This window comes from Lepisosteus platostomus, chromosome 19 (assembly GCF_059453375.1).
Source record: "Lepisosteus platostomus isolate fLepPlt1 chromosome 19, fLepPlt1.hap1, whole genome shotgun sequence".
NCBI classification, from domain to species: Eukaryota; Metazoa; Chordata; class Actinopteri; order Semionotiformes; family Lepisosteidae; genus Lepisosteus; species Lepisosteus platostomus.
In genome coordinates, this window is record NC_142629.1 from 16,305,281 (window position 1) to 16,320,109 (window position 14,829).

Genomic DNA, 14,829 nt, shown 5'->3' on the forward strand with positions numbered 1-14,829 from the left:
GCCCCGGCCTCCGTCGCCCGCCTGGGAGCAGAGGAGCCAAAGACTTCAATCTACTTCTAATCCCCGAGCTTAACGGGGAGCAGAGCGCTTGTGCTTCGTCAGAAGACGCAGCCGTGCTGTTGAATCCTGGGAGACTGAGCTGAGCCACAGTGACACCCTCTAGTCTCTCAGGGCAGGAGCGAGTGTGAGATCTGTAGCTCGTCCCTGGCCAAGACTCACTCTGCTGTCAAGTCAGGCCTCTGGAAGTGTCTGAACAGAGCAGAACAGCCCAGTAGCAACGCAGTAGATTAACGCGCTGTGAGGAAAGACCGACCTCTCATCACAGAGGGCTCGAATGTTGCTGGGAGTCCCAGGCGAGTGACGTCTCCATGCCAGTCTCATTTAAGGCCAGGAGGCACGTTACACTGACTCCCTCTCAATTTCTTAACTCGGCACCGCCCTCCGAGCCTGAAAGGCACCAGTCTCAGTGGTCTAAGTCGTGGCCCTGCTGTGGAGAGCAGAGCTCTTCCCTAGAAAGGATTTATCTCTCGGAAGCATCTCCCAGCCTGTGAGTCCCACAGCCCACGTGTGTAGCAGATGAGCCCGACGCACCAAAAGACGGACTGCTCCACATGTCCCGGTGGAGTCACGCTGTGATGGAAGGAAGGACAGGAAAATGTCTGTAAAATGAATCGCAGTTAGTTGGCTATATTGACTTGGCCTCTGGTTTCAGTGGTCTAAACAGGGTTAACAAATACAGAACATACCTTTTAAAGGTTATCTTGTTTATCATCTGTTGTTTTCCGGGTGTTTTACCATTTGTTTTCTGTGGTAATGCCAACCAAAGGCGCACGTTTTCTTTTGGGTGGGCTGCTAGTTGACCAAATCATGGTTTCAGGGAACTCAGACCCATCTTTGTGGTGACTCTGAAGACTACAGCTAGAAATCCCTGTCTCACTGTTGAAGGTCTGCGGTCAGCTTATGTTAGTTTTTTCTTCCTTGTTCTGCGGGATCAAGCCTGCTGGAATCCTTTCACCGGGGAATCCTGGGTGACATCACCCCTTAATTCTTTTCACTCGTTTAACAAGACATGGGTCTACCACAAAATAACAAATAATCATGATGTCGTGTTACAGCTGGGTGACTTTGTCATGGAGAAGAATACAAAGTTCTGGAAGCACTCCAAACAAATCCGAATCCCACATCACATCACTGTGCTTCAAGGCAGGAGAACGATTTTGCAACATGAATTCCAGAGGTATTGAGCAATCCTTGCTCTGGGTCTTGTTTTCCTCTTCTCATTCCCCATCTGATCTGTGACCTAGAACAGCTGAATTAAAAACAAATACAAAAATAGCAGAAGCAGATGTTAGCACAGCTCCAGGGTCCCTGGGTTCAATTCCAGACTGGGCTACCTTCTGTGTGGAGTCTGCATGTTTCTACTGGTTCTTTGTGCCCAGAGCTCTGGTTACCTCCTATTCCTAGTGCCATTCTGGTAGGTTAATTACTGTCTCCAAATTATCCCTGTGTGTGCCCTGTCTTGCACTCTGTATTTTTGGGAGAGATTCTGGGCTGCTGCAACTCTCACCAGGAATAAGTGCCTTCCTAACAATGCGTGGGAGAAAAAACAATTCTAATTATGTTGGGCATAACAATTCAAAACACACACAGCAAGACTGTGGCTGTCAACACCACAGACTGGCCTGTAACTTTGACTGCATCGCTGTCCTAGGAAAATCATATCGTTTTGTGAATAACCCTTGGCACTTCGAACCTCGACAAGGACACACTTTGTACTGCAGGATTTATGTTTCCAGCGGCCTGACGGGATGACCTAACTCTTGTCCTGAGATTTCAGTATCTGGGCTGACTTCCTGCACGTGTCTTCCCCCACTTGTTAAGTGGCATTTGTAAGCCACTTTGACAGTGAGCGCTTGTACTTTTGGTGAGTAAGAACATGGTCTGGCTATACTGGAAGCTGCTGTCGTGGATGAACCATCACAAGATTTTTGTTACTCTCCCAAAACAATTTGGAGATGATTCGTATGGAGCCTCCGACTAGCACAGAATGTCCGTTTCTTAATGTATGCAGGCAGTAAGGAAAAGCCTCTTCAATTATCGCGAGTTTGACATTGAAATAGCAAACAGATTTTTTTTCTATCACTCACTATGAATTCTTAATTATCGGCTTTCCTCTTTTATTATAGGACGTCGCTCACTGCGCGGTTGTCTTGAGAAACTAATGCTAACCAAATTGTCAAGCTGTACAAAATGCGATTTTGTTCGCTTTGCGTGTAGACATGCTTGGGTGATGTTCATTGTGGTACGACTGGCTGTTTGCGAGACTCGTTTTTTCATTAGACACCCGGGGGCTGCGCGGGGTTATTTGTGAATGCAGCGGCAGAAAACTTCTGCGCATTACACAATGCTCTCTCGTTGATTTCTGGACGGCTTTGAGCACGCGTATCTCAGCTGCCATGTCCGCTTCTATAATTCATAGGGTCCGACAACTAACATTACACCTGTATCGTCAGACTCACCACCATCAAGGAGGCAAGAGAAAGGAGTCAGAAGGAATCAGTGAGCATTGCCGTCGGCAGGCTGTCATCGACATCACATTCACAGTAATAGTTTTTAATAAGCTCACAGCATGTGAAGTACAATGTGATATGTGCTGTAGGGACAGTAACACTCTCTGAAAATGTCGTTTTCTGTACCAGTGGTATCATTATCCTCATTTTCATGCGGAAAATCGCAGGTCTTTCTGTACTATACAAAAATAGGCTCATGTTCATCTTTTCAGCTCTGCGAGTGTCGAATCTTTACGGGGGGGTTGATTCTGTAATGATGAAAGTAGAGGCTTCGTTTGAAAACCACCTGCCCGAGTGGAAACGAGACACAGCTGGCTTAATTGAATAATTGGCATCCAGTGGGAGAGAGAGAGATTCCACATGAGGAAATGAGCAGATATGATTGGCTCTGTGGGTGACTGGCCACGCCCCTGGATTAGTGAGCTGGTGGATAATAGCAGGAGGTAGAGGATGGTGGCTTGTGTTTGAAATTTACAGGAAAGATACTCAGAGTGTGAAGAAGAGATTGTAGGGTAGTCCAGTGTGCAAAGGGGAAGTCCTGTGGGCTCCTTTGTGGTAATACTACAGTACCTTGTGGTCTATGGAACAGAGATTCTCATAGGTATGTGGGTGAAGATCTTGCAAGGATTATGGTTAGGAAAACATGATTGAGGAATGATAGCATTTTGTGGCCCAGAGTCACTCTAATGGATTACATTGGTGTTTAATTCATAATGCTTCACTGTGTCTTAGTGCTTTGCAGTACTAAGGCCCTGAATTCATTCCTGGTGCGTGTGTGTGCCTGGAGATGGACTGGTGTCCTGTCCAGGGTGTATTCTGCCTTGTTCCCCTTGCTTGCTCTGCCTTCCCTGTACCCATGTTGTGGACAGATTAGAAAATGGAGGGATGGACTCCATGAGCCTCATTAAGGAGGGTCATGTGTTGGAGTACTGCATGTAAGGGATTATGTTAAGTGCTCCAGGGTGTCTCTGTATAAAAGGGACAATCTTGCATTTTTTTGTAATGGAGATAGATTAATTCTGTCTAGGCTTCCTCTGAAGGAAGGAAGGATGGATGAGTTCATCTGAAAGAGGTAGTGACTGTGCTTAAGATCGCCGTGGGAAGAGCAACAGAACGGTGGACTGTGCGGGCTTCCTTTTCAGGTGAGCGCCCCTAGTCTGTTAGGGGTTCTGCCGAAAAGACGCGCGGAGACCGCGCACGCTTTCAGGTGGCCCGTTAGCCGTGGGCAACCCCCACGCGTGAACCAGGCTCTCCGATGTCTAGCCCACGTCCTCCGCTTTTCTGGGAAGGGACACTAACGTTTTGTAGGACTTGGGTAGAATACATCATACGCGTGTCTCTAACATCTCTGCGTAACGAGCGCCCGTCCGAAGGCAGTTTTTGGGGAAGCCGAGTGTCTTAAGTGTAAGAATATAACGCTCACGTCAGGTCTTTTAAGGAATCCGACGTCACGGCGTCGGGTGTATGTACTCTTTCCCAGACCTGAGCACGGGCAGGCGAGATTAAGTTTCAGAAGTCAGCTTTCTGACGCCAGAGGGTTTTCCTGTCTCCTCGGGGAGGGGGGACGAGCTGATTGTGTCGGAAGGTGAGGTTTTCCGGCAGCCCTGCAGAGCCAGGAAGGTCACGTCGCTGAAAGCGCGTCCGTGGAGACAGTCCTTATGCAATAACCTCCCAGCCCTTTCCCGTTCTGCCCTTATTCCCCCTCTTTCTAAGAAAAAGAAACAGCCGTGCTTGGGGGCGGGTTAGCGCTGTTTCAGCTGCTTTCTTTCTATTGAAGTAATCGCATCTGGTAGACCGCTTACAGTACATGCTGTATGGCAACATCCCCAATAATAAGTTAATATTGCCGTAAAAGAGAACATGAAGTATATATTAAAGTTTTAGTCGGGGTGCTGTGCTTTTGGTTTTTCAGCATTATTTATTCGAGGATATCTTACTTTGTTTATATATCCTGCAACAGACGTCATGCACTTGCGCACCAGCCGTTCCCGTCTTCTGTCCTGGGCTGTGGGTGGTCGCAGCACAGTGCGGTCTGCTGCCATTCCGAAGGTCGCAGCCTCCGGTAGAAGTCCCTTAGCTTGGTCTGCTGCTTTAACCCACCCTGCACCGTCAACCTCCTAAAACAGCACGTTCCTGCAGCTGCCCCTGAGTGGCAGTACCCCCGTTTCAGCGCGGGGAGCGCTGTGACAACAACGTGATCTTCAGTTGAAAGGAAATTAAAGTATCGCCTCCACAGACAAAAAAGCACACGCTTATCCATTAACGTGTGACGTTATCTTAACTACAAATCCAAATCAAAAACAACAGTGACCGTTTCAGAGTTGGTCTTCGGGAGGAAGAATCTTATTTTGGCGTTTTATGTACCCTTTGTGCAAGATGTTGGAGCTGAAACACGTCCAATGGGCGGGGCTACAGTCGTGGGTTTACTTGAATATAGCGATGCATTTTTTTTTTATTACTCGATAAACTGTAATAAAACAGGCATGTAACGAAGTAGTAAAAGGGAGAATTGTGTGCAATATCTTTAAAGTCAAAGCTATACCCTAACCCAACGGCGACGGTCAAAAAGTCTAAAAAGGGGGCCAGATTTTGTTTGCAATACGAAACTACCGATGTTGTGGAATTTCTTTTGGACAATGAATTAGTTTTAACAGTCCCCTAGATGATGAATAAAAGATGGTATTTTTCAAACCAGAGCGAAGGCATCTGTTTTAGGTTTCTGTAACAGCCGGAGGCTCATAACACTGCGAAGGACGGGTAAACAAGAGGATGTCACCTCGCAAGCAGAAAATACAAAGAACGTGTGATATTTACCACCTGCCATGCAGTCAGAGGTGCCACAAAGCACACATTCGAAAGTCTGTCTTAATGTAGACCGTCCTTTAAAGCATCGTTGTTCGGGTACCACCAGAACCCTTTCCATGAAGAAACATACGTTCTCTTATTTTCTCTTTTGTTAAACCTACTGCATGCATGCATTCGTGGTTATAAAGACCAGTTATTTACCTTGCTCAAAGTTACAGGTACCGGGGAAAAAAGCTTTTCAAACACGGGCTGTAAGGCGTTCTTCGGGGGCATGTAAATTACAGTCGCTCTGTATGTGCGACACAGACATAATTGTCCATTTCAGATCCTCTGTAAATATACCTGTCCGCCTTCGAGATAGCTATGAAGTTTTATTCTATTACAGTATTTTTCTTGCTAATCCCGGCAGACGTGTATAGGCATTTAACGAGACAGAACTGTGAAATAAAGCCGGTTGAAAATTAAATTAACCCGCAGCTCTCCTAAGCCTGTCATTTAGGAGTTTTAGCTGCATAAAATTTCTGAGGGGCAATCAGATTTTCACTTTTGTCAGATGAACTGTGCTTTTCCTAAGCCCTCTTGACAGTTCGTGTTTTTATTTAACTGTAAAAAAAAAAACTAGAATCCTCCTGATAAGCTTCAATTTTGGATGGATAGCTTATTGTTCAGCTCTGACCCGTTGTGATCTCTCCTCAGGGCAGAGGAAAAAAAAAACCGCCCACAAATATCCGTCAGGGCAACGGGCATCATCCAGGGCTTTGTCTAGGGCTACATCTCAATCTAACTCGTCTTCGTTTAATGTCACTGCGGGGAGAGATGGAGAATCGACTGATCTCGCATCACACTCGCTGGCGCTCTGCTAGAGCTAAGCGAGAAACGCACGTTCATGGGGAAACGGAGCAATTGTACACCAGGCTGCACACAGCTAGCTCGTAATGTGGCTTAGTATCTGAGCTGTGAAGTGCAAGCATCTTCAGAATATGAAAGCCTAACGCATGTGCATGAAGACAACATTTCCTTCCTATAATACCCCCTTCCAAAATGGTCTACAGTATTGTTACACCACACAAGTCATTGTCATGAGTAACACTCCGTCAGAGATGTGGAGCAGGTCAGAACAGTGGGGGAGTCTGTCACAGACAGACTTGGCATGCCGATAACTGCTTTGGGGTTTTTACAGTAAATATGTGGGTCATCTTTTCTTTGTATACCTTGGGTTTGACCCAGGAGTCTCCAGTCTGAAAGGCTCACCTTGGGTCTAAGTGACTAATCGCAAGGAGTTGTTCTCGGAGTGACCTCTCGGTGGGATCAAATTAACATAATTAATTCGACCTAAACTTCCAGGAGTGCTTATCCTGGCCATGTGGATTGATTGTCTGTGGTAAAGCATCTGTAAAAATTATTTCAGTAATAATAGTAATAAACTGCCAACAGAGCAGACTTTGGCCGTAAAATAGGAACCTTTGAGAATTCAGTGTTAAGAATAAATTAAGGACTAATTTCTAAACTGTATTGAGAAATTGTCATTAATTACCTTGAGTGGGATCTTGCCATCAAGAACAGTATATGAAAAGCGGCAGAAATAGTTTTGTTGACCATATAAAATATTCTCGCCAGGAGTTGGGTATTTGATGTTTGGTGCTCATACTGTCCTAAGTGATTATCATACAATTGTGCTTTTTTTAAAGGCTGTAGACTTTTCAGTCATTATTGGATCACTCTCGTTGAAATAACCCACTTCCACTTAGCCTTCATAATAAGGCAACCCTCCAGGTTTGCATAACAATTCATTTGCCATTTCCACACAGAGGGGTTGGGGATTATTTAAGAAAACCGAAAAGGCTGACAAGTACAGTAATTTGGACAGCATGATTATTAGCTTTGTTTAACACTCTGTTGGATTTAAACAGAGCTAGTACTACCACTCTGCAGACAAGTAGGAATTATGCGTTTGGACAGTTTTCATTCCTGTATCCACAGCTGTTTAGATGTTTATGCAGGAGTTTAGCAGTAATCCTCCATTTAATCTAATTACAACTGTAATATACAGAGAATAATATAAAATGATGGTGTGCTCTCTCAATATTTCTTGTATTTATGTAGTATTTCATGCTGGAGGATCCCAAACTGTACATGGTAGGAGTCAACCCACCTCATCCTTCACTGAAGTGCATCTCCCGCCGGGATGATGAACACGGTGGCTAAGGTGCAGAAAGTGAGAAATCACTTCACCAATTGAATGAAGAGGGAACTTTAAGGTGGCAGACTGTACAGCCCCAGAGTGGAATTTAGCCAGGACACCAAGGTTAACGCTTTCAGGAACTTTGCTTTGGGATCTTTAATGACTGTATAGGCAGGACTCTGGTTTAATGTCTCATCCAGATAGTTCCTCTTACAACAGTGTCATCATAATGGAAATTGGTTGAGGAATTCTACTGTGGATGGAAGAGCACCAACTACTGGTTGGGGTCACCACTCACTTGGGGCTGCATCCTGCTTTTCCTTCGAGGTCTCTCATCCCAGTACTGACCAGACTCGGACTTCTGCAAGGAGGTAATGCTGAAGACAGAAACGCTCCCATAGCTGTTTTGTAAAAATTGCAGATGCTTGTTACAGTAACCTATCTCACCAGGTCTTCCCTTTGCGAGCTCGGTGATCTGTAGAAACACTTTGGCATACCACTCTGGGTCAGTCCTGTTTCCCAGTGGTCCAGCATGTCCAGCACAGTGACAGCTTGAGAAGGCTCATTCGGTCATGTTGAAATCAAGCTCAAACCACAGGTTGGCCATGTGATGGCAACTTGAAATTGCAGTGAGGGGAGGTGGGGGAATTGCAGTGGACAACATTGCTGTCTTGCAGTAGTGGGTTCAGTTCTGCACTATGGGGGCTGTCTGTGTGGAGTCTTTATGTTTTCCTCTGTGTCAATGTGTGTTTCCTCCCACAATCCAAAGTCATGCTGGTAAGCTAATTGGCTTCTGGGAAAATTGACTCTGGTGTGACTGTCAGTGTCTGGGTGACGTCCCATCCAGGGTGTACCCCTCCTTGTGCCTGTTGCTTGCAGGGGTCAGCTCAGGCTCCCCTGCCACACCGAATGTGAAGAAGGGGTTAGAAAATGGAAAATACTGCACAGTTGTATGAGTGTCAAGGAAATGGACAAGGTTGTATAGTTTAATGAGAGCTGGGACCCCGTGGTTTTAAAGCTCTGTTGCCTGTGACACCCTGCAGCACCAGGGGACCTCACAGGTTGGACTGGTATTTCTGCGGTTTGAGCATCAGCTGTTGGTGATCAGAAACGCCTGTGATTTCACTGACCGTTCCATGCCAGTTGTTTCTATCTGTCGGCAATTGGTGTTTCTGAAAGCAGCAGCACGGTTTTTGCGGCAGACAGACACATCAATTGCTCTTCCTGCTTGACTTTTCAACCCCCCCCACCACCACCAAAAAAAAAGCCTCTTTTCAAGAAGTCAGATGTGGGTCGTTGGAGTGGCTGCTGCAATTTTAATGTATGAGTGTCTGAGTATCATTTCAGGAGAGAACAATGAGAAACTGTCGGCGAGGACTGAAGTGAAACTCAAAGTCTCATGCCCTTGCCTTTACCGAGCAACACAATTCACGGTATTCATCAGCATCAATTAGCTTGTCACTTGTAGATGAGCTTTAAAAATAAGTTTTGCAGGAATTAAGGCAGTGTGGAAGGACTTCATTCTGATCCAATGTCAGGTACTCGAGAGTGTGTGCACTAGAGTACACAGTGTTTGCTGTTATAATCCTTATCTAAACATTGTATAACACTAGGGTGTCTAAATTAACAAACCTTAATTAAATATGTTCACTTAGCGTAAAAAAAAAAAGGTCACTGTTCTCCTCCCCACTGATAGCTGCTGTCGCATCATCCAGGTGGGGCTGCACACTGGTGGTGAAGGGGATCCCCATTACCGGTAAAGGTCTTTGAGTGGAGTGTCCAGAAAAACACTATAGAAGTGTAAGGGTATTTATAAGACTTCATTTTCCTTCATTCCTTTGAGCCTAGGAATGCATCTGGACTCCTCCCAGAGCTGCGATGTCTTTTTTTTTTGTAACCTGGTGACCAAACTGGTAATGAACTATCACTCCTGTTTTGCTCAGTTTTAATGAAGAGTCCCTTGACGTAGATTCTGCACTTTCTAACACCTCGTTGGCAGGGGAGGTGTTTTGCCGAGAGACAGTTCGACGAGGCAGAGCTCTTGAGGATCAGAAACCAGGTGACTTCGAAGGACCAAATGGCCAGCCTTCCCTCTGTGGGCTTCCTGATGTTCGGGGATAATCGGGACCTATTATGAGTGTGGACGTACTGTGGCAGGATCCAAATTCGCGCCAGGCCCACATTGATATTAACATGCTTCATCTGAATAGGGAGCCTTCAAAGGCAGAGTAGCTTGTCATTCCCAGTTTGCTTTTTAAATGGAAACATAACCCTTCCATTACAGCGCCTGATATAATTATCCCAGGTCTATTTTTTTCCCTTCTTTCTCTGTTTTGTTGCCAGTTGAGCCTCTGCCTAGTTGCCATGGAAACTGGAATAGCGAACAACCTGAGAGCAGGCTGTCCTCTTCAGCAAGGCCCTCCCTCCCCGCCAAACATCAAACCCCCACAGGAAGCTCTTGCGGTTCTTGATTTTCACATTTTCCCGAGGAGCCTGATGTTATGCTGGGCACAGGCAGGTGAGGAATGAGCTGGAGATTCACCTCAGATATTTTTCCCCTCCAAAAATCCGTCTTGATGTTTCATCTTTTCTCCACCTCAAAGTTGTTTTTCTTTCAGGACGTTTTAGCATTTAAGCTGAATGTACAGCGGGTTTTATACACGCTCTATTTAAATCCAGCAGTCGGCTTTCGGTTGGAGGTTTGGTACAGAAAGAAGAAAAAATCCATCCGTTTTCCTGGTTCTTCGCAGGGTAGACACTCGCACCAGGGGCTTTTCCAGCCAGCATGTTTTCGGAGGAAACCCACACAAACCTGGGGAGAACATGCAAACTTCGCATAGATAGCACCCCAGGTCTGGAATTGAACCCAGGGCCCTTACACTGCGGGATAGCAATGCTAGCCACTGTGTCGCCTTAATTGGGTCCACTTCTCTGATTAAGTTCTGAAATATAGAATGCAATATTACACAAAGATGAATACATTTGACAGCACAGCATGCTGCGTCTTACAGCAGTTGCTGGAAACATTCATCTGGTTCTATTTTTATCTGAAGGTGCCAGTCGGCACCTGTCATTGGGCAAAGCAATCCGCACTCGGAGAAAAATTAGACAAGATAACGTTTTCCAAAGACGATTTCGCTATCTCGGCATCAGCAACTGCAGGGCAACACCTCCTCCTTAATCAGGACTCCCTGCGGCACTGTGGTCTTTAAAATGAGATGACGGCCGTCTTGACCGCCTTTAAGCGGTGGTACCGTCAGTCAGCAGAAAAAGATTTCCAGTCTGGTGTCTCAGAAGTGGGTGCTCTGGGTGCTTGGCTAGGTACAGAACCGCAGGTGTCTGCCTTTAAAGAGAATCACAGCCTCCTTTGTCATCGGATAAAAGACACAGATTGTGACCCTTGTCAAAGTATCTAGAAGCTATTTTTTCTACTCTGTGATGAAAAATGATCTACCTTCTCTTTCCATTTTCATTATCTGCCACCTGTACACCGGTGGGTTTTCTTAGGCATTGAAAGAAACTGGAAAGCAATTGCAGGGCAAGATACTAAACACATTATGGATACTAATGAATCCTTTAATTGTTTCAGTTTTCTTTTCATCTCCGTTATGTCTTTTGAAAGTAATTGTGAGATTTTAGCGATTCTCTTGTCTAAAAAAAAAAAGGAACGTGAGCATGGGGCACACAACAGTGAAAGTGATGGTGTTTTTGCACATGTCCGTCTTCAGTCCAATTTGCATTTTCATGTTGCTGCTCTTTACTGTACTTTCTTTACTCTTCTGTGGTTATACTGTCTTATGCCTTAATATGGTTTTCTACAGTAAATACTATTGTGTTGTATACGCTGGGCTAATTCACAGTATTATAATATGCTTAGGTTACTATATTGTAAGAGTATCTTCAGTATTGCACACCTGAAGAAGGCTCCACAGCTGAAACTTTCTCTTCTTTTCAGCATGGAATAAACTTTTACTTGTTCCTTTACAGCAAAAGTGTTGACTAGTATAGTCAAGTCCAGGTGAAAGCACAGGAAGTACTTTAACAAAGATAAATACAATTCGTGCACAGTCTTCAGGAAGGTCACCTACCAGTGTCTTGCACATATACATGTGTCCTTTGACTTATCTACTCCACAGGAAGCTTGTTGTACTCAAAGGGGGAGACTTGGGAAACACATTGGGATTCTAATCTCACTTAGTGCTTTGAGAAGCCACCTTTAAAGGTGCTATATAACATAGTTTATGACTTATTTAGTTTTCCAGCCACAGCCATCAAGTCTGGTTGGGATGAGTCCTTCACAGTACGAGAAGGTAGAAGAGACCCTAGTGATATCTTAACCCAGAACACTGCTCTGTGGACTTTAATGAGTTACAGGTGTGTTGCTGTTATACAAGCTCTTTTCTTGTGCGCTGAGGGGTGGAACAAGACTACAAGGGATGAATGACTGATTTGTTTGTTAGTTCAGAGAGAAGCCAGAGGCATTGACTGAATTTACCTATTTGTGTTAAGTTTGGTTGGTAGGTACAGTAGCAGTTTTCCATTAATGTGTGGCTGACTGCCACAGGGCCTGTGGCCAGGCGTGAAGGAAAAGGGGACAGTGCCCAGACCCCTCTGTCCTCTTCTTGTGTCTTTTGTGCGGGGGGTGGGTGTGATTTGGACCAAGGAATGTGCTCGCCTAGACACCTCAGGTGAGCAGAGGAATATAATCAACTTTATTTAACAGAGCACCTCTCAAGATGGCTCCTCAAAGTGCTTGAGAGGAATGGGCCTTGTGCAGGTATAGTACCAATAGCCAGTGATCGATAAAAGAACACTAGAGCACAAAACCTGAACAGGCCGAATTCAGGAAGCAGGCAGACAATCCAAGGCCAAATAAAACACAAGATGCAGGGGAAAGGAGTAACCAGGAGAAAATAATGTGAACAGAACAGGAGTGAGAAGTAGGGTAAGGATACTAGGCTGAAAAAGAGCCAGGAAAGTAAAGGTCCAGAACCCAGCTCACAAGAGACTGAGCCCTGGAGGGAAGGAGAGCACATTTCTACAGAGCTGAGGAGTGGAGCCCCAGTACACTGGTCAGTCCCTGCTTGGTTCAAGCTTCCTGCAGCGTCTGCGCCTCTGCTGCGCAGCTGGGCCAGCAACCACTGCATGAGGAGGTGGAACAGTAACAGCCTGTCCCACACACTTGGGTCTTTCTCCACTCCAGTGACCGGCACAGCAAGCTGTTCCTGAGCACACAAATCTCTGCTGCTTCACGTTGCTTGTGTGCTGCACGAGACCAGTGACTCTCTCTCAGGGTGGGAAGAGATATCATGTTGGGAAAATGGAGCCAAAAAATGCGTTTTCTCCGAGACAAGACGTTAATATTCCGCTTTTTTGCCCGGGGTGTTTACACAGTGGCTGGGCACTTAGATGAAATTCTACAGTGTGTACACTGATCTGTTTGGGATGCATTCATTACCTCAGACAATTTCATCAGGCTAGACAGCAGAACCATCTAGAGAGACATCTTATTCTTTTCTGTCTAGAGTTTAGTCAAAGTAAACACTTTTAATCATTAATGAGTTTCAACAGAGAGTTATGGCTGAACGGAGAATTGAATTGAGCACATTTTAATGTGTTGTGGGCGCCACTGTTGAGGTTTACAGTGATTTTGAAAGTAAGCGGAAGTCTCTGTGAGTTATGGGACATCAAAAAGTAAACTACCCTTTCAGCTGTTTCTATGGAAGCCTATGCCATTCGGATGAGCCCCAGTAAGGGCTCATGGTATTTTGACACACATGCATGCCAATACATGTAAAATAGGTTTTATATTAGATGTCATTGAGGTTCATATATCATGCATACATTTAATTGTAATGAAATATAAAATAGGTTTTATATAAGATGTCATTGAGGTTCATATATTATGCATACATTTAATTGTAATGAAATTGTCATTTACAGACTTACTGTGACAAAGTGTTTTGACTCTTCACAACAGTTACAACTCTTTCCTACCCCCTCTATCAGAAGTTACTTATAATTATTGCTCCTATGTGCTACCCTATTATTATCCTGTTGAATTGTAATTCAATGAAGAGAAGCGTTCCGATGTTTATTTAAATGCTGTCTTGACTCCTGTTTTGCATGCCGGTTTCATTTTTGTGATAAAATGGTCAAATGTTTTCGCAGGTGCACGGCATAAAAAACAACCCCCCCCCCCCCCCCCCCCAAACCAGCTCTGTGCGCAGTGCCCACTGCTCGCACAAGTGAACACTACTAATGGACGTGCGCACAGGCCCATTACCAGAATGGCTGGGACAGGGATCTGTTGCAGAGTGGATTCAAAATCCACACCGAGATAAGTTTATCAAGGTATTTAGTGAGAAAGGTCTCTAACCCCCTCCATTTGTGCTGCAATATAGCAGACTTTCCAGGTCTTTTTAAATGATTGAGTCTCTCAGACCCTAAGGACCTGTGAAAAGGGCTCATATTAGAGCCTTGTATATAATCTTTTGAACTGTTGTATGAAAGATCTTATTTCTAGCTCTCCCAGGGAAAAGGATACTACTTAATTACTTCTTAATTGCCCTGTTTTGTTTTGTCTCGCATGCTTGTGCCCTTCTGTATTTCCATAGACACTCTGGGATTGGCAGTAACGAGTGCCTCTCCACCCATCCCTTGGAAACAGGGAAGACTTCGGCCACGACCCGGCGCACTGACGTCTCCGGAGGCCCGGATCGTCCTGCTGGTTCTTCCCTTCTCCGCAAGCCGCATTCCAAGACGTGTTGAGCTGCTCAGTTTCTTTCAAAAGCGGATCAGGGGCACGAGCATAGCTGGGAAAGAGAAACAAATGACTAAACGGTGACACAAGTAATTGTATGTTGCCTATTGATGTGTATGTGAAACCAGTATCCATTTATTACGTGTTAATCTTCATGCGGAGGTGTATTTGAGGGATATTTGACATTTGCTGTATGGAAACCCTTCATCTATATCTACTGGCAAACCTTTTTTTTCTCCTTCTATGCGAATGTATGCTCAAATTAGCACAAAAGACACAGCATCATTTCCGGCTCCTAACAATTTGAGCATCTTTTTTTTTCTTTTCTACCTCATTAGCTCCTGGCGTCCCCAACTTTAATTTGGATCGTGAACTGGCCCGCGTCGCCCCTCGAACTGAAGGCGGTTGGTGCGGCTGACTGTCGGCCGCGCCACGGAGACTGAAACGAGCAGGCTAAAAATAAATTAGCCCAGACCCGGGAGCAGATATCTCCGGGGAGAAGACAAAGG

General features: G+C 45.2%; 1 long non-coding RNA gene across 1 annotated transcript; it reads left to right on the forward strand.

Moving 5' to 3' along the window:
• The first annotated feature begins 2,873 nt into the window (after positions 1-2,873).
• On the forward strand, positions 2,874-5,422 carry LOC148645251 (uncharacterized). The gene is made up of 3 exons (XR_015928323.1): positions 2,874-3,171; positions 3,598-3,712; positions 4,531-5,422. It is a non-coding gene; the product is annotated as an uncharacterized LOC148645251 (long non-coding RNA).
• The last annotated feature ends 9,407 nt before the right edge of the window (positions 5,423-14,829 follow it).